Raw genomic sequence first — 19282 nt, 5'->3', positions numbered from 1 at the left:
CGCTAACATGGGTCTAGGATGTGGCTCTTTCTGTCATCTCCCAAGGTCATTCCCACATGCATTACAAACACCCTCTTCAAACCTTCTAAAACAACTTTTACTTTATGCATTTCAACAATCATCTTAGGTTGAGGGCTTTAGACCACTATTGCCTTTGGCTAGATTCTCGTAACATTTATACTTTATCCTTGTGTTTTATTTGGCAGTTTAGGTAGATTTAATATCAAAAACTGCTTCTAAATACAAATATCAAGTCTAATAGTTCAATTTATTAGCTGTGACTAAAGATATTTAGATTAAGATTTAGTGGATGGGGAGAGATGATAGATGATATTTTAGTAAAGAAATGTTTACATGTCAGAAATCAGATAGATTTAATTCTCAAATGTAATTGTAATAACTTTAAAGATGTTAGTCTTTAAATTTAAAAACATATTGAAAATCTGACCAGACCTTTTAAGAAAATTTTCATAAATAATTTATGTAAAACAGATGTTTTAGTACTTTATTCCATAAAAGCTATTATTATCCAGGAAGTAACTGACATAAACATATTGCTATTTGTAGTGAATTTACTTAAAGATGTTTTTTTTGTTGTTAGTCAAATTAAACTTCCAGAATGACCCCTAAATGTTACGAGAATCTAGCCAAAGGCAATAGTGGTCTAAAGCCCTCAACCTAAGATGATTGTTGAAATGCATAAAGTAAAAGTTGTTTTAGAAGGTTTTCAGAATAATTCAATATTAAATCTCTACCGCCATACCCTACACATTATTGGAGTTCTTTCTGCACTAAAATAAGTTTACTGTTTAAGGTATGTATAATCTATCAATTTCGTGCAGAAAAATCTCATGATATGGAATTGTTCTGCTGAAATAAATACAAGAATGTATCTCCATTATAATCACATTCTACTGCCACAAGATATAGCAGGATTCTGAACCTGGATAATGGAATAATCATGGCAAGTGTATGTATGTATCTACAGTATATGTATACATAAACTCTTCAGTTCAAATGTTTCAATTTATACCACCTAGCACAGATGTATCTTCAATTAGGCACATCTTCTTTTAAAGAATTTAGGTTGCCTGAAATCTCAATGTTCTGTGCCTTGTTGAAGCCCTTTGTCATTAAATTGTAAGGCTTTGATATTCAGGCTTTTTCTAGCACCCATACCATATTTTTTTTTAAGTATCCATGGCTTTCACCAGCATCAATACTTTGTTGGGATCAGGATGGCAAAGTATAATCTTCAAGTGTTCAAACTTACATGGAAAAGTTTGGTATTTTAAATGATGTATGATTTGACATAGACTGAACTCAGCCTTTCACCAAGTCTGACTGTTTATTAACTGTGACAGGCAGCTGCTCCCAGGAGATTTTAACAAAAGACTTTCTTTTTCTGAGAAGCTTGCATACTATTTTGTAAACCCTGAGTTTGCCTAATAAATGTTTTGGCTAAACAAAGAGTGACACTTCTTTCCCCCTCAAAACCCACAGTCAATCAGGGAGTCAGCATGAGGTTACATAAAGGTTATCTGACTAAATATGAGATGGCTTATTATGCATTTGTGCCTTCTACAGAGATGTATGATATGTTTATCATTAAACAGAAATATGTTTCTCCTAAGAACTATTCTACTAAGAAATGCAACATTGTGCCCACAAGTCTCAGAGTCTTGTGGAATCTCTAGGTAATGGCAGTTCCACAGACCTAGTAGCATTTTTGGACTGCATTGCATTTTGGCATGAGATCTCACACAAGAATATTGCCATTTTGCAGGCTTTGGAATGGAAAGTCCAGACCATTACATGACATCACACAGCTGTACACAGGTCTAGAAAAGCATGACAAACCATGATGTTATACTTTTAACAGTATTATCTGACATGTAGCAGCACCTGGCTGATCTAGTTTGGGTGAAACCAAATTAGTACTGAGAGTGGTGGTGGTGGTGGGGAGAAACTACCAGGGAATCCTGGGGTATAGGCTAGAGAGTGAAGTTGAAAAAAATCCCAGAGGAAAGCAGTGGTAAACTGCTTCTCTACTGCTACCCCAAAAAATAATGTGTATTAAGTCACAGACAGTGAGCTAAACTCATTGGATGCTGTGCCTTTATCTTTCTCTCATAGGCTGAACACATCACACATAATGGCAGATTCCCAAATCTCTCTTGAATGCCATTGCCCAGAGCAAATTTTTGGTGCATTGTTCCCCAAGAAGCTGTTAAATTTGTTACTGGATCATGTGATGCATATCAAGACCACTTTTTTCCTCTCATTTCTTGTATATTATTGTAGACTTTGAAATCAATGTCCTTGTGAAATGATCATAAACAAGATAATCTAAACAACGTGCCCATTTGGTACTTAGAGGATATTTGTTTTCCATGCTGCATGAAATATTTCAATGTGAGTGGCTGCAGAAGTGATGTGGTCTATGGCATGGATGCTGCTTGCTAATTATGTGTGACATCAATTTTTGCCACTATAAATACAGTGACTACTAAAAGGCTACATAATTAATACAATCAGGTTTGCATATTAGGTTGCTGAAACAGTGTTTAGTTTTTATTCCCACTCAGTCTTTATTTTTCAAACTTGTGGAGAAAAAAATAAAAACTTTATGGAAAAACAAATATTTGTCATTCTAAGCAACACAATCCATTGCCATGGAAAAATTCTACCATACTCAACTTTCACCTGTCAAAACAAATATAGGTCAAAAGTTCCCGTTTGAATATATTTAAGCCTTATTAGTCATATAGTTAACAAGTCTGGGGAACAAATATATTTGCAATCTAATGTACATTAGGATCTATTTGTTTTTTCTTGGGTTATTTTTTTTTTACCACTGAAAATATCAGAATTATCTGAGCTTAGATACAGATTCTCTGAGAAAAGTAACATTTCTGTGAGCTTAAAACATCATGGATAATGTGATCAATACAAGTCAATATACAACATTAATTGCACAATTATGCCTAATGTCTTAACACCGTTCTTTTTGTACTCCACATCCTGAGTGTTCAACTTGAGATTCACTCACCACGCCCCAGGAAAAATAATATTTTGGCTTTTTTTTATTCATTGAATTTCAGAAACCTGGTTTTATTACAGCTGGGAAGTTCCATGTACTCACAGGCTATCCAGCCCCCCCCTTTTCCATATATTCTATAAACAATATATTCTCATATCACACAATCTAGACCAGTAACAGCACTTAGTACTATGGAACAATGCTGGAGCTACAAGACAAGAAGTGGATAAGTGGAACAACTTGCTTCCAGAAGTTGTGAATGCTCCAAAACCAGAAGCTTTTAAGAAGATATTGGATAACCATTTGTCTGAAGTAGCAGTGATGGCTAATGTTTTTGTTGTTGGTTGCCAAAAATGTGAGCGTGCATGCACAGTAGCATGCACATGTGCTGGCACCAATAATACAAAGCGCCCCCCACATGCACATGTGTGCACAACCCCCCCCACACGTTTCCCTTCCATGCGTACTGCACTGCTCGCCCCCAAGCTGAGCTTAGTATTTTCCCCCGGCCGCCAGAGGAGGCCGTTTTCACTCTCCCCAGGCTCCAGGAAAGCCTCTGGAGCCTGGGAAGGGTGAAAAATGGGCTCAATGGGCTTACCGGAAGTTTGGAAATGATCTGTTTCTGGCTTCTGTAGGTCTTCCGGGGGGATGGGGGAGGCAGTTTTCACCCTCCCCAGGTTCTGGAGGCTTTCCTGAAGCCTGGGGAGGGCAAAAATGGCCTCCCCCGGCCCTCCGGAAAGCCAAAAATCACCTGACTGGCGAACACAAGTGCGCTGGAGCTGACGGCTCAGTGCCGGCAGATATGGCTCCGCGTGCCACTTATGGCACGCTTGCCATAGTTCTGCCATCACAAGTGTAGGGTTTCCTGCCTAAGCAATTCAAATTAGACCTCCTGGTAAAACAGTGGCAACAAGCATAAAATTCTAGACTGTTAAAGAACAAAATGCCAGTATGGCAGACAAATCAAGAAACGGCCAATACTCTTGAATATGAAAGTGAACAACATGAACAGTTGATTTTAAAGGTCTATTATTCTTTTGATACATTAGCATATAAAAAGAGCATGAAGAATTCTAGAGAGTCTAGATAGGAGAAGGCTAATAAAGACTGATACTGTGCCTTAGTTAAGTTTAAATAAGAAGCAAAATTGGTAGAGCTTTGGATTCTGGACTCATTTAGTACCTGTTCCTCCTAACCATGACGTTACTTCCATACTCCAAGCATGTTTTTATTGAAAAAACACTATTTTTCTGCTATATTATAGGTCATTGCTGTTTACAAAATTGAAGCTAAACTACAAGACAGGGGGTCAAAGCCCACTTATCTCTAAGCTTTGGTAGGTAAGATCTCTCTATCCTTCTGCTTCAGTTCCTCAACTTAACTGAAATTAATTAGTCATCAGCCAATTGGAGAGAAAAAAGCATCATATGGTTTGAGTCTTCTAGCTAATTAAATAAAGGAAGATATTATCATTCCATAATTTTAAAAAGAAGAGGGGTTTTCTTTGTTTTTTTAACTGATAACACATCTACAGAGGTTGCAAAGTTACATTAGAAGCAACAACCCCTAATTCCTGATATACAAAAATAAAATGCCTCTTTGAAAATAGTGGAATAACCACTTGTAATTTTTAAATACAAAAAAAGTAATTGATAAAAGTTAAATTATTTATAGATCCTCAATAACAACTGAAAGCATTTTTGCAGCCAACTGAAATTAATCCACTCACTTTAAGTACTGCAGCTCCAACCATCATTGTGAGCTAATTCACACAGTTTTAAAAATAAAAATGCATGGAAAAGACTGATTATTTTTTGTTTAGTAAAAGAGTACACTGTTTTGTCCTGGAAAAATGTGTGCATTCATGGGAATATCAAAACCATATGCCACAGAAGCATCACTAGTCCTCAGATTAAAGACTGAAGAAATAACGTAGAGGCCATTGGACAATTTTTTTTGGGGGGGGGGTATGGTGGCCTTTTGAAATATATTTTTATAAGGTTACAGATGGTGTTATTTGACTGAATTAGGTATGGAGAAACCAAGGATAAAAATTGTACATTAAAGCAGTATATTAAAAATAGAATGGGACAAAAGGAACAGCAAGAATTGTCCACTATCCCAGAGTCCTAGGAGGAGAATCCTAGTGAGAGATTATGCCATCAGGCTTACAAGGTTTAAAAATACATGGCCACGGAAACCCTAGGATAGCACAATATATGAAATCTAATGCAATATAAATTTAAAAAGGAGAATGTAAAAAATGATTAAGAATTGCATGCAATGCAATACATACAATTCATGTATGGCATCATATTTACAAAGTTTTGAATTCAGGTTGCATTAACTAGGCTGTTGCTCAGTATTGGTTAACAGGAGGAACAGTTGAAGGTGGCGGTAGTGGTGGAGGTAGAATTGACTATTTCTGTTTCTTTCTTCTCCAAATTGTTCCACTTCTTTTATATTAACTGAAAATTAAACAGTATATGTAAGCTTTGTTTCTGTTACATTTTCAGTCATTTGTTCTAAATAAAAGTGAATGAATTTAATGTCATTTGCTCTAAATGAAATTAATGAAATGTGACTTTAAACCAACAACAGCAATTTCTGCATTATCAATAACAATCAAGAAGAAAATGGAAGGTAATGTGAAAGGGGTGGGGGCAGCAAAATAGCATCTTACCCAGAATACCAACAATCTAAAATATTCTGTGGTAAGAAAAGAGTTGTAACAAATATTTGTCTCCACCACCAACTTCCTCTTACAAGCCTTCCTGCTAGAAGGTAGTAAATGAACAGTTTTGTTAGATGAACAATTGCTTTTCTTTGTCCCAGCTGTTGATGCTGTAAAAATAATTGCAGGATTAGGAAGGAAGCAATTGAGCTGTCTAATGATTTTCAGAATGCCTGTAATGTCTTTGATGTTTACCTCCTGTCATAAGAAGATGTTTTTCAGATACACCATTATCCACTTATGGCTCTGAGAGAAGACCTCATCTCTACCTTTTCCTTTTACATTTACTTACACCAATTGGGCAATATTGGTCCGCATCCCAACTAAATTGCTAGAGACTATTAAACATTTTGCAGATTTGCAAGCTTTAAAGAAGGAACTTATTTTATGTCATTAAAGCTTTTTTTCCAGCAAAAAGTATAATAGACCACTCCTTTGCCATTAATTTAGATTTTTAAAAAATACCTCCTTACATATATACATGCATAATGATTCCAGCATGTGAACTTTTGTGTCAGATTTTTCAGCAAAGATTATTAAGTAGTTTGATTTATTATTGTTATTTTATAATCTACCTTTTTAAATATATAACTCAAGGTGGCAAACATATCTAATACTGCTGTCTTCTCCCCTCCCTTCACCAAAACATTATTTAAAATTCAATCCCTCTTGAATTGAATGGGGAGTGACTGGCCCAAAGTGATTCTGCAAATTTCCATGCCTAAAGATGTGAACCTCGCTCTCCCCCTAATCCAACATGACACTATGTTGGTTGTATAATACTGCAATCCAACTCCTGCCAAAGGTTGTAATGCCAGCACTATATCTTAATTCAGAATTTAATCCCAAACCATTCTAAGAGCAAATGTTGTATGCTTCTGCTCTGGCAATAACCCTGAAATGAAATCCAATATACAAATCCAACATATCCAACCCAACCTATGATGGAACCACAGTTTAATTAACAGGGAAACCCCATTTTCTTGCCAACCTTTGTTAAATCTTACAATATCTCAGAATCTAAACTAATGTGCTACTTTTAAATGTTTTGTAGAAATAGTACATCAGTTAGTGGAAAAAATGTCAATCACGTCCAAAATCACTGGAATTAAAAACTATATTTTTCATAAATGTTTGGTCAAGTGTACAGGTTTGTTATTTTTGAAATCTAATAAACTTCTTAGATCTTATTGAAGATGTACAGTAATGTTTATTAGCAGAAAGCCTTATACACATTGAAGAGAAAATTAACTTTGTGAAAGTAGTTCACTCTACAAATTCTCTCTTCTTATGGAATATCTTTTCCCCACCCAATATTTCTAGATGCAACAGAATTACATTTCCCAGAGCTCTTGACCAATACGACATTGTGTTGTACTTTATTAATAAATTGTGTATATTATTATCCTGGCAAATATCACTATGACACCCTCTGCACACTGTTAAAAGCTAATGGGCCATATTTAACAGGCAAAACAATCCTAAAAGAATTATAACATTCCATATAGAAAGTTCACGCCTAGATTGTGTATAAAAGGACCTTCCTAAATCAGATTTTTGGGTTGAGACAACAAATTATGATTACAACAAATCTTAGTAAAATTCAGAATATACAAGTTAGTGCTTTTGTTACAAATGAATGTAATAGTGATAAATATAGAAAGGTGTGGTACATTAATTAGAATTTAAAGGGACGGATCAATTTTTGGAAACAAGATAAAATGAAACTGATTTTTCCCCACCTATAGGAAATAATTAGCATATATTGTGTCTTTAAATACAAATATGTGGTGCATTTCAAATTGTAAGAGAGGCAGATAGGTACCTCTTACAATGAACTATTTTTTCTCTATCACATTGTTCTGTAGATGGCCATGTCTACTGGGCATGGAAGGAGCATCTTAGGTCAACATATGCATTTATTTATACATGAATATATAGGCATAAGAGTTTATACCTGGTTTCTGAAGGTCATAAGGTTAACAAAACTGATACTGCAGTACATATAATGATGTATATAATAATGTTATATCTTGAAAAAAAATAGAAATAGTTTTTGTGAATAATTTTTCACTTTACTGAAAGAACAAGCATTAGCCCATTTTAGCTGCTTAAGTTCTTGTTCAGGCAAGTAATTTCTTTTTCTTCCCAAGACTTGGGTCAGTTTTATTTAATCAGATTACAGGACCTCCCTTCGTTCTCCTATATGAAATGCATTATCTTACAAACTGAAAAGGTTTCTCCAATGCCATTTTGTTTATAAAGGAGGAAAGAAAAGAATAGCCATTTAATCATGCTGTGCAACAACTTGCCCTGAGAGTTTTAAGAGCTGTAATCCTTTTTCTCTTCAATTCTCCAGAAAGAAAGTGTTAAATTATAAACATGTACTCCCTGGTTGTTCCTATCAATGAGCAGGAAACAGTTGTTTTACAATGGGACTTTAAAGGATTAAGTAAAATGCAGAACATATAAACTTTGGATTTTCATGACTTTAAAACTTCAGTGTTTCAAACTTATTAAAACACTTCCTTTATATCCCTTGAATGTATATAGGTGTCCCATCTCATCTATTCAACTTTCAATTGTATTCTCATGCCAATTTATAAGACAGAAACTTTGAACAGTTAAATGGGGATGGTCATATGCATTTAAATTGAACACATATATAAATAGGTGTGCTTGGCTTGCATTTCTCTAGAATTCTCCTTTTTAGGTCCTTTCCCCTTCTCCTTTCCTCATTCACACTTCTGGAAAAAATAATTTGAAAATATCTAGAACTGAATAGTAATTAAGAATTTTAATAAAATGAATCTAGTATGCTAAAGATATTCAGCCTTCAGTGTCTTTTTTTTTTAATAAATGGAAATATATCCACACATTTTATCCAATCAACTCCCCCTAATTCTGAAAATTCACCCCTCTGGTAATTCTTTAGTTTATCAAATTTATTACAGTCACCAACTCCATTAGGGATGGGGTGACTTATAAAATCTAAAAGATAATAAAAACAATTTTATAAAATTAAATGCATCTCTCAAGTAGCCTGGATGAAAAAAAAACAAAATAATAAACTACACCTCCCACAATAGATCAATAAACCCATTAACTGATAACAGAGGTAGGTTTAAGGAGTTTCTGGAGCCCCAGAAGAGTGGGTGCCATAACCATTATGGCGAAATCAAGAGGGTCTTTTCAATAGCTACTCTTTCAATGTGGAGTCCTTGGACCCTAGTATTAAGATTCCCAAACCCTTCTGCCATTTAAAAAAGCCTACTATGGCATGTAAAACCAGCATGTTCATTCTGTGATGTTCTAAAAAGTATTACTAATAATACAGATAAAATGGCTGTTCCATTTTTACAATCTTATATTCTTCTCCTTACTTTATAAAAAAAGTTCCCAACATTTATATGTCTTGAAAGCCTACATCCAATTTAAATGCTAAGTAATTCGTTTACATCTCTTTTCTTATTCTTGCTAACTATCTCAGGCAACCTATGTTAAGAGTAAGCATTTTTGTTAAGGCAAACCAGATGGAAGGAAACTTTTTTCCCAAGTCTGTTTTGATTTCTATAGTGTTTCTTTTTAAATTGAACTACACGCTGGAAGATTGTTGAAAAGAAGATATCATACACTTCAACTTCCTGTTCCAGGTTGGATGTACAATATAGGATAAGCATTTTTAACATATAGCTATAAATCTTCTACTTGAAATCTGTAAGACCTATCATTTCAAGAATTAGACTGAGCCCTGAGAATCCATCTCCCCCTCCCCGAGGAAGTTCTATTAGGTTCTCTTTTGCAATGCCAAGCCCTGGATTCAGAATCCAAAGGCTGTGTTGTAGGCACAACCAGTTGAAAGGAAAGGTTCCTGAAGAGTCCATATGGCAACAATGTTTATATTGTAGTGTTTCTCTACAATTATCTTAATAAATAGTTGCTGGAGTAAGGTTGTAAAAACAAGGCCATTATTCAAATTAGACCACTATAAAAACATTAGATCTTGTCGTCTTATTGCTAAATTGTCTTCAGTTTCATACTTGAATCTTTTTAACCTTATCCCCTATATATTATGGGTAGACACTCCATATGTCTTCCAAGCATCCTATCTTAGACTAGAGGTGGTACTCAACAGGTTCTGACCAGTTCTGGAGAACCGGTAGCAGAAATTTTCAGTAGTTCGGAGAATTGGTAAATACCACCTCTGACTGGCCCCGCCTCCATCTATTCTCTGCCTCCCGAGTCCCAGCTGATTGGGAGGAAATGGGGATTTTGCAGTAACCTTCCCCTGGAGTGGGGAGGGAATGGACATTTTACAGTATCCTTCCCCTGCCACATCCACTAAGCCATGTCCACAGAACTGGTAGTAAAAAAAATTATCCCACCACTGCTGCAGACCCCAAAATGTCTTGGAAACTTTGTTTTAGGAAAGACTTTTTTTAAATAGGCAGGGAACTGTAGGAGGGAGGAATCCAGCAAACAGTAGTAGAAGCAGAAGATTTTTTTTTTTTTTAGGTATAAACTCCCTTGTACTCAATGGGAATTTGTTTTGAGTAGATACATACAGGATTAAGTTACCAATTTACTGCAGATCAGAAAAAGCTGGGTATAAAACAATAGAAACATTCTTCACAATTTAGTGAAAACCCCAATCTGCTTAGAAGACCATCTACTTGCTTTCTTGATTAATCTGAGTATGTTGGTTCATTTTTTTAAAGCAAAAAATAACATTCTCATTTCACTGCATAATCAATAAGCCAACTTCTTCAGTAGCCAAGTCCAAAATTCCTCACTGTCTAGTAAGAGGTACACAAATTCCTGAGTCTGCGGTGTGGAGAGAACTAAATGAAGCTATGTAGATTGCAGTCTAGTGGGTATTTGTTCTATTCCCTTAGACACAATCTTGGAGGCCCATTGCTTCTCTCAAATAGACACTGCAGATTGCTAGCTTTGTTAAATGTATGCTACATTATGCTCGTCATACTTGGGAACAACTGTATTTACCTGCACATCTACGCCTGAAGGTGTGACCTCTGCTGCTAATGAATAGCACTGCCTGTCAAAGGCATCTTCAATTAACTCCCTTCATATTCATGTTGACCCTATAATTAATGTATTGTTTCTGAATGTTGTATAACTACATAAATTTTTATTATGCCAGGCATTGCATTGGAGACATATTATGGGTTATTATTTCTGTACTATAATTACTAAAAACTGCAAATATAAGATTAGTATTGTTACTGTCCATTAAATCCCTTTCTGCTGTGCTTTAATTAGTTTGGTCTTAGAATTGGGCATGGTTATGTTTTTTGGTTGCACTGCATCAACTATTTGCATTAATGTGAATGGTTTTTAATAATTAATGCTTTTATGTTAGTTTGGAAAGCTGGTGATGAATGAATTAATAACAAATAAATAAACATTTGGTTTGGGTTTACATCCTTTCCACATAACTGTTCCAGAAAAACGGTATCATTATATCTATATATAGAAATATTATTTCAACCTCTTTCACTTGGTCAGTGAAAGGAAATGATGATGATCAATGAATTCAGAGCCATGAAAAAATTGAATGTTTATTACTAAACATTTAATAAATGTTTATTATTGAGATGATTTAGAATACAAAAAACTTTGACTGCTTTAAAAATAATAATAAAAACAGAACTAATTATCCAGAAAGGTAATTGTTTCCCCTTCATTAGAGACAGAAAAGACTAATCCGCCTTCTGTTGGGGAAGTTTTAATTCATATTCTTGAATGAAGTAGCATTTTAGACTTGATACTCTAGTCTAATAGCCCCCTGTGGGATTCTAAGTTTGGCCACAAAAGAGGGAGACACTGTGCTGCCATACAGGCGACTCCCATGAGTTCATCTAGTCCTTCTAGTCTAGTTCATCTAGTTCATCTAGTCTAATCCTTACTCCAAGGTTAACATCATACCAGCAATTAAGTAAACAATACCTTAATCAAGGAACTGCCAAACAAGACAACAGGTCAACCAAAGAACCTTTAAGACCACCCCTCTCCAGCATCACTGACTGGGCAAGCCACTAAAATATAAACTGAGAGCAAACCCCACTGTTTACTAGCACTGATTATTTACTAGCACCTGGTTTGGGTAATGAAAGGTCAGAGAGCAACAAGGACTTCTCATTTCACCCTGAACTACAAATATTTTCCTTTATTGGTACACCAGACTTTACCTACTTATTACTACTAATACTTTTATTCTATTCATTAAAATAAGGAAAAGTCCTTATTTTAAAGGATATCTATTTGCCTGAATTAGTCTATAAAACTGATAGTTTGTTGCAGTGGTGGGTTGCAGGCAGTATGCCCCAATACGGGTGTACCGGAGCCTTCCTGGAGCACTGGGTACCATTCCGGTATGGTGCTCCGGAGGGCTCACCCATCCACCCAAGCTCCTTACCGGTCCTTTGAAGCCTTCAGCGCTTCCGAGCATGCGCCTGGCACTTACAGTGCTTGCCAACACTCCACCGAGCAGCTGGAGCGTCGTGGAGGCTTGTGGAGGCGTCGCAGGCAGGTACGACACATGCACGCACAGCTCACATCCATCTGGACGACACCGGGCCCGTTCCAACCATACCAGTTGGAACGGGATCCGGAACCCATCACTGGTTTGTTGTGACTGAAAGTCTGGCTACCTTAAAAAAAAAACACCTCCAAATCAGATTGGTTGCTTCATTTTTTTCTAAGTGTTTGGTCATATGTATGTGCTTCCCATCATAAGGAGAAAGGGAAAATATTAGTATGCAGCATAGGGGTTAGAATTACAATCATGCTCTGCTCATTAGTTCTGTTCCCCACATATTTCTATATACATCTTTTCAATCTTCTATATGAAATTTAATCTAAAACCCAGACTTATAATAACTAAAAGTGAGCAAGAAGAGGTAGCATTCTTGGGAATATGCCAAAATAGACAAACCTTCAATCATTCTATTTGTTAATTCCCAATGTCTCCTGACTCTATCATGTGTCATACTTGAGATTGCCGCTTATTTGTTTCCATATTCAAATATATGGGGAGTTAAGTGGGCTGATATAGCATTAGTTAGAAGTAGTAAAGCTATAGTATCAATGAACAGACAGCTGTGATAGTAGAAATTAAAATGGCCCTTTAGAAAGGAAGGGTGGTAAGAACATTTTACTTGAGGGCTCTTCGAAATCTGGAATTAATATTGAGAATAATCATTTCTGTGCCATAAAAAAACTTTCACAAATAGTGCTTTTGTAACAAGATATCTAGCCATCAATAATAAAACTAGAAAATCTGTATTTTCTTAAATACATTTCATGGTAGGAAAAAAAAGGATTGAAATTGTTTCTATAGCATTTCTCTTAAATCTGCATATTAAAAAGACTGCATGAATGAATTCACATAGTGAAGGACACAAGTTGTAGTTTCAAGTTGTTGCCCTTTCATAAATTGTACTTACATATTTTGCTTTGTTCTCTAATATATTATGAAATATGTCTTCTCCGTTAACATATAATTACTGAAAATTCAATAGGTGAAAGGGTAGCATTGAAAATTAAGGACCTTTTGATCTCTTCCATCCATTAGTGTTCCACAAAATAAAAATAGCTTCAATTATAGCAGAATCTTTGAAAAAGGTATGCAAATTGTGATATAGAATCATCTCATCTTATTAGAACATCCATGGAGAAATTACCTATAGTCCCACTCATTTCCAAAAGGGTTGGGAAGCTAGAAGGCAATGCTTTTATACAGAAACACTAGTCCTTTGGAACCCCCTTCTTGCTGGTTTTTAGTAAAATGTTAAGAATCAAACTATTTTATGATTTTCTTAAGTTTATATATAAACATTTACTCTTTTTGCCTATTTGCTCGCCTTATTTATTGTTTATAAATAAATGTTTATTTTTATATAAATTAAAAATTAATACATTTTTTTATACTTCTTTTTTTTGCAACTTGTTTGGGATTTTAATCAGAGTATGGATGTTTAACTGGCTTTATATTCTATGTATACCACCAACAGTAATTTTGACAATAGTGGTAAAGAAATTGGTAAATTTAGGCAGTATATTTGCTCAGAAATATTGTGTTATTTCATTGTCATCAATTAACAAGAATTTGACCAGTGGAAACTTTGATTATGCAACAATCTGAAAAGGAAGTGAATTTCCTCCCAATATATTCCATGCAGAAATTAGTACATAGCTATTTAATCTTCTTTGCCTGGTTTACAATAATGGCATTGTTTGCATTCTGAACTTAAGTCTTAATCAGCTCGAATTTGCCACTATAGTGCTGTATTGTTTGGTTTGATACTGATGTGGTAAATTGTTTCTATTCTGGATTTAAGCCAGAAAAGGGATTTCATTCTCTAGATTTTTTTCCATGTTTTGAATACGTAGTTGTAATCCAAATGATGCTATTGTGTTTCACTTATATTAGAGAGCTTGAAATACAACAGTCCACACTGGGATCATATTACTGACAACTGAAGCATGCGGTTGACCAAAACATATTCTTCCTCTAATTGTATGTATGGAGGAAACAAAATGTGATCACCTTGCAAAGCTCTATATTTACAAAGGAACCTTCTTAAAAAACATTGCTTGAAAAGTCTGATTCAAGTACATTTCAGTTACAATAGCAGTTCTCCATTAAAGTGCAGCAAAAAATATAAATTGGATGTGCAGGACAGAAAAAAACTTCTGGTAATAAGTTTCTAGGTGTTCTAGAAAGATTTTGCTTTCTATCACACATTTTATATATTTGATTACAATTTGGCATTTTTATCCTACTATTAGAGCAAGGCTGTCAAACTCCCAGCCTTTGGGCTGGATGCCTCATATGTTGGCGATGCCCACACCTGGTTTAGTGAAGGGGGGGGGGAAATCCCGATATATCATGTAATGATGCTGTGAATTTGACATCCCTGCACTAGAGTGATCACAAATGTATTTGTTTTTTATGCCTATTAATCAACTCATTAGAGTTTCCCATTGTCCTCTTTAATCTGTTTCTAGAACCGTTGGCTTTTTAAAATTAGACAATAACAGGATATCATCAATGTGCTGTTGTAGTGGGCCCTAAATACATGCTTTCGATACAAGACATTTTGAGAATTTTGATATTTAATATCTATACTAAATTGTGCAATGTGGCTTAAATCCAAGGCATACGATTATTTGGAAAAAGGCCTAATCTGCTTCCTCTAAGATTAAAAAACCAACAAACCAACAAATCAATGTCAAAAGTTGGATTTTACAATTTGAACTGTATAAAATGCTTGGAATGGATTTCCTTTTATATCCTAAAATATACTGAATTATATCTAAATGCATAGATATGATTGTATTGGATATAAATCAGTTAAAATTACCTTTGAGCCTCTGGAGTAAGATTAATGTAAACAAATTGTATATAGCATTTAGAGTGATGTACACCTTCAGAGGAATATTGATGTTAATTTCATTTAAATATCTAAACTATTGAGAAAAGGTTTATAGCAGGACAAGGTCTCTCAATTTACTTTGGCTAAATTGCCTTATGATGATGGTAGCTAATTTAGGTTTATCAATGGTCTTTTATAATGGAATGAAGGCATATTGCTTCATTTGGGCTCATTTAAAAAACCAATGTGTGACTCCTTTCAAGTTCTGGAAAGTTTGTGAATCAGATTTCAGAAGAAAAGTCTCATTCTCCCAGATTTGGTGGCTATTAAATATATTTAGACATTATTTGCGGTGCAGTTAATCTTTCACCCACATTCACATGAGATAATGACATTATGGAATAATCCTAATTTGAAGACAGAAGAAGTGAAAATGTTTTATTTGGAAGTCTTGGGCCAAGCAAAGGTTTAGTACCTTGAATTAATTATTTAGTAAGAGCTATTTTAAGAATCTTGAGACATTACATTTTAAATATAATCTCTTTGAACCATTGCTTGGCACTCTATACAATTAAAACATATACTATCAAAACAATATGGCCCAGATGTTTTAGTAGCTTCAGAAGCACCATAATATTTGGATGTTAAAAATATTGTATCAGAAGTAAAATAAAAAATCAAATTCTATACAAAACTAAAAATATGACACAGACTAATATTGGAAAAATATATGATTTGAATATAAGAAATCAGAGTATACAGTCATGAAAAATATATGGGCCCAATTTTTCAGAAGTGCTAAGCACAGTTTTAATGACCTAGGAATGAAGCTAATTCATCACAAAAATCTTGATCTGAATTAGCTTGACATCTCCAAACATTTTTTAAAAAATGTGTAACACTAAAGAAAATTTGAGAGCTTTCTGATTCATACAATATAGTCTTGTTTGTCCAGTCTTTCCTTTGGTTTCAAGGCATCAAGGTAATATGACCTTGGGGAAAGGGGAATATAACATGTAGCTCAGTAAAGAAATAAATATTCTCACTTTATTAATACTGAGAAATTTCAAATTCTATTCTATTCTATTAAAATAAATGATATCATTCAATAATAAATTCAGTTTACCACAAGAGTTTACGATGGATCTCCTTTACACTTGTGTTTCAAAACTCCAAAGAATATTTTTAGCATGTCCACTCTAAATTCTGTGCAGCATATAATGACTTTGTTTAGTTTCATATGTTACAAATTTGCTTAATTATTCACAGTGCCCCATGGTACAGGAACTTCCAGAATATAGCATTCATATATTGGAATATATTGGCCAGTCTATAGCTACATCTAGTTAGATAAGGTTTTTTATAAATAAAAAAGTAGACCAGAGTTCTATCAAGTTATAGAGTTTTTAAAACAAACCTACTTCTCATTCACAAGTGCCTAAAGTTATTTTCTCTATGAAGTAGTTAGTAATGGCAATACTTTTCTGTGTGTTGAATAAACTGATACATAAAATGTGTTCTCAATTAATAAACATTTTCCAGATGAATAATTACTTGACTATAAATGAAGTCCAAGCTATGTTTGTGTAAAACAACTCACCAAATCAGCTGCTATGGAAAATATTTTCTACATCCACCAACAAGCCACAGTCATAGATGGTCAGTCAAATGGGAAGCAATCATATCTGATCAATTCCCAACCATTGCCAAGAGGGCCAAAATGCTGTTATTTTTGAGAGATTTTCAAATTTTTTGGCCTAAAGTGTAAAAAAAAAACAATTAGTGGTTCAACTAAGAATATCACTAGTACAGATAGAACTGGTAGAGCTCTGCCAGTTCCCTGTTCCTTTTTCCCCCCGTTTTATGTCCCTTAACCAAAATATAGATCAATTATTGACAGCTATAAACAATAGTTTTGCACCTTTTTTAACAGAGGTGAATTTTAAAATCGTTCTTAATTTCCTGAGTGGCAACATTTGTGGCACACTGTTTAGGAAGGGAGACACATTTACTTTACTTTACTTTACTTTATTGTCATTGTACCTCGTACAATGAAATTAAATGCCATCTTCAGTGTACATCATACATAAGAAAACTATAAAAATAACACAACAACAGACATCCTTCACATTCTATACAATCAAATTGAAAACCTCTGATACTAAATTAGTATTACAATGCATTAGTATTTAAATTTAAATATAAAGTAAGGAAGATCATTACTGTAATGTTATACTTATATGATTATAATTGCAGTACATTGTATTCCGTTGCATCCTCAACATATATTTAGATTGCATGTCAAAATGGGTATTTATATTTCTCTTATTCAATTAAAAATTAATGAACTGATGTATGCTCCAAGAGGATGGTTATACTCTTATTGCTGAGTTACATAAGATTTTATGTGGAACTTTGACATAATGTAAAACTACTATGCAAAAATATGAAAATAAATAAGAAGCAGGTCCTATAATAGTAATTCAACTCCACAATATGAAAACACGAGAATACCTGTGATAGCATCCAACACATCCAAAGACTTTCTTTGTATTTAAGATCTCAATCACTGTTTTATCTTTCTGGCAGATTTTAGTCCCCCCCCCCCCCCAATTAAACACTCAACTATAAGCACTGCATAAGACATGACTCTTGTCGTTGAAAATTTTGGCCCTTCAGGAAGATTTCATTTTTCATATTTCAAACACTATATTTATAAACTTAAGATACAGTTACAAATTATTTGCTTGATGTTTTCCATTGGCATTTTCAACAAAATGTTTTAAATACTAAAAAAGTCAGTATTTAAAGACATATAACGACCAGTCAAAAATAAGTAATTCTTTCATGGGCATGAAAATTATAAAAAGCCAAGCTATTCCTTTTGAATCCAATTATACTAAAGTGTTGGACTTGCAATACAGAAAGTTTTCAGGCCCAATTAAAATTTTTCACTTTTCCTATGAGGCATATTTTGCCTCATAGGCACTTATTAGGCATATTATAGATAGTTCTTGATGTACCACCATTCATTTAGTGACCATTCAAAGTTATAATTGCACTGAAAAAAGTGACATGGAATTTTTTCAGCCTTTGCAGCATCCTCATGGTCACATGATCAAAATTCAGAGACTTGGCAACTGGTTCATATTTATGACTGTTACATAGTTCCTGAGCCATGTGATTACCTTTTGCTACCTTCCGGCAAGCAAAATTAATGGGGAAGTCAGATTCATATAACAGCCGTGTTGCAATTTAACAACTGCACTGATTCACTTAACAACTGTGGCAAGAAAGGTCAGGAAATGAGACAAAACTCACGTAACTATCTAACTTCAGGCTTAACTGAAGTTAACTTGGGCTTAATTGTGGTTATATATTGGCCTCAGACCTCAATTATTCCTCAATTGTTTCTGACTCCATCAAGCATGGCTGTTGTTATCTGGAGTGAAATGAAGGATATTCTTTTTCACTAAAGTCATTAATTTATCTAGCCTTGTACTGTTGATAGTAATAGACAGCAGCTCTATAGTTTCAGGCAGTACTTTTCCCCACCCTTACATTGGGATTTACTTCAAGCAACTTACTGAAGCCCAGCTCTTAAGATTCTACAACCTGATAATGCAGGTTGTACTAATGGAGGTTGCATTAGTTCAAAATACTTTGAACTAATGCAAAATTTGTAGTCTACTTAAACTTTTGAGCCAAAAGTTTCGCTTGGATTTTTATTGTAACAATAGATAAATGCAAGGGACTGGCCATCATATTATTTTCATAAAAGTTCATTTTCCATAATATGTGCAGTTCTATCAGAATATGACAGCTTGGCTTTCAGTTGCATGCTAACAGAAAAAGAAATAAATACTATTGCAAATATTCTTGTGGGTTTCCATAAGTTTCTTCTGAAATTGAAAGCATGCATTAAACCAACTTTCCTCAGTGTGGATTCATTTAGATCAATTAAAACTTCCACTTTTATGTTAACCCAATAATAGTGGAACATTTGAAATATATTTCTTGAGGTCTAAACAGTAAGAAACTAATTTATTCAATGACAGTAGTAGCCTTAAGCCAATGTCTTAATAACCACTTGTTATTTAACACTGA

The 19282-nt window shown here is 34.4% G+C and overlaps 1 protein-coding gene across 1 annotated transcript in view; it reads right to left on the bottom strand.

Annotated features, from left to right (window-relative positions):
* SULF1 (sulfatase 1) overlaps positions 1-16920 on the bottom strand; it is an 81020-nt gene extending 64100 nt beyond the window's left edge. Inside the window, exon 1 of the mRNA XM_032222247.1 lies at positions 16776-16920. The gene's annotated coding sequence lies outside the window, so the exon portion shown is untranslated. The remainder of the gene's footprint in view (positions 1-16775) is intronic.
* Between the last annotated feature and the right edge of the window lie 2362 nt (positions 16921-19282).

The sequence above is a fragment of the Thamnophis elegans genome, chromosome 8 (assembly GCF_009769535.1).
Source record: "Thamnophis elegans isolate rThaEle1 chromosome 8, rThaEle1.pri, whole genome shotgun sequence".
NCBI lineage: Eukaryota > Metazoa > Chordata > Lepidosauria > Squamata > Colubridae > Thamnophis > Thamnophis elegans.
This window is presented reverse-complemented; position numbering and strand designations above follow the sequence as displayed.